The sequence below is a fragment of the Cynoglossus semilaevis genome, unplaced genomic scaffold, assembly GCF_000523025.1.
Source record: "Cynoglossus semilaevis isolate Cse_v1.0 unplaced genomic scaffold, Cse_v1.0 C18930382, whole genome shotgun sequence".
NCBI lineage: Eukaryota > Metazoa > Chordata > Actinopteri > Pleuronectiformes > Cynoglossidae > Cynoglossus > Cynoglossus semilaevis.
The window spans coordinates 1-621 of record NW_007590623.1 but is presented as its reverse complement, the minus strand read 5'-3'; the positions used below and the strand labels follow the sequence as shown (position 1 = coordinate 621).

The following is a 621-nucleotide window of genomic DNA, read 5'->3' as shown; positions in this document are numbered from 1 at the left end:
TATGTCATTATAAACCGCACAGCCACGTCACTGCACATAGTGTGCAATTTCCTGCTTTTCAGTTATCGTTGCTTGCGGCACAATACTAGTCATCCAAACTATACCTACATTAATAAATTCACATTGGCAGTGAATAACGGGCAGGAGAAGAGGCGGGATTACTGGCTCTGGTCAAACGGATTATACTTCATGTGTCTGTGTCAAAGCACTGTCTTTGTTTCCTCTGCAGTGGCGACGGCACTATGAGAAAAAACATAGATGTGTGGAAGAAATGGACGACCAGCAACAGCCTGCACCTTCACGGGTGAGAAGCCGGCGAAATGATGCAAAATCAAAGAAGCAGCTGTTTGGTAAAAAAAAGAAAAAAAAAGTCCTCCTTACACCATCGTGTACGTTTGTGCGCACCAGGCTCCAGCTGCGGATCGCAGTGCGAGGGGTTGAACAGCTGGCCGTCGGAGGCAGAATGGTCTACTCCACCTGTTCTCTCAACCCCATAGAGGACGAAGCTGTCATAGCCGCTCTGCTGGAAAAGAGCGAAGGTAACACAGTCTCACTGTGCAAGCAAAAAATTTTTTTCCCCTAATCTGCTAATATTAATGTTAATATATGCTAATATTGTCC

General features: G+C 45.6%; 1 long non-coding RNA gene across 1 annotated transcript; it reads left to right on the top strand.

Moving 5' to 3' along the window:
• The first annotated feature begins 150 nt into the window (after window positions 1-150).
• On the top strand, window positions 151-526 carry LOC112486679 (uncharacterized). The gene is made up of 2 exons (XR_003049173.1): window positions 151-304; window positions 409-526. It is a non-coding gene; the product is annotated as an uncharacterized LOC112486679 (long non-coding RNA).
• Window positions 527-621: the final 95 nt, after the last annotated feature.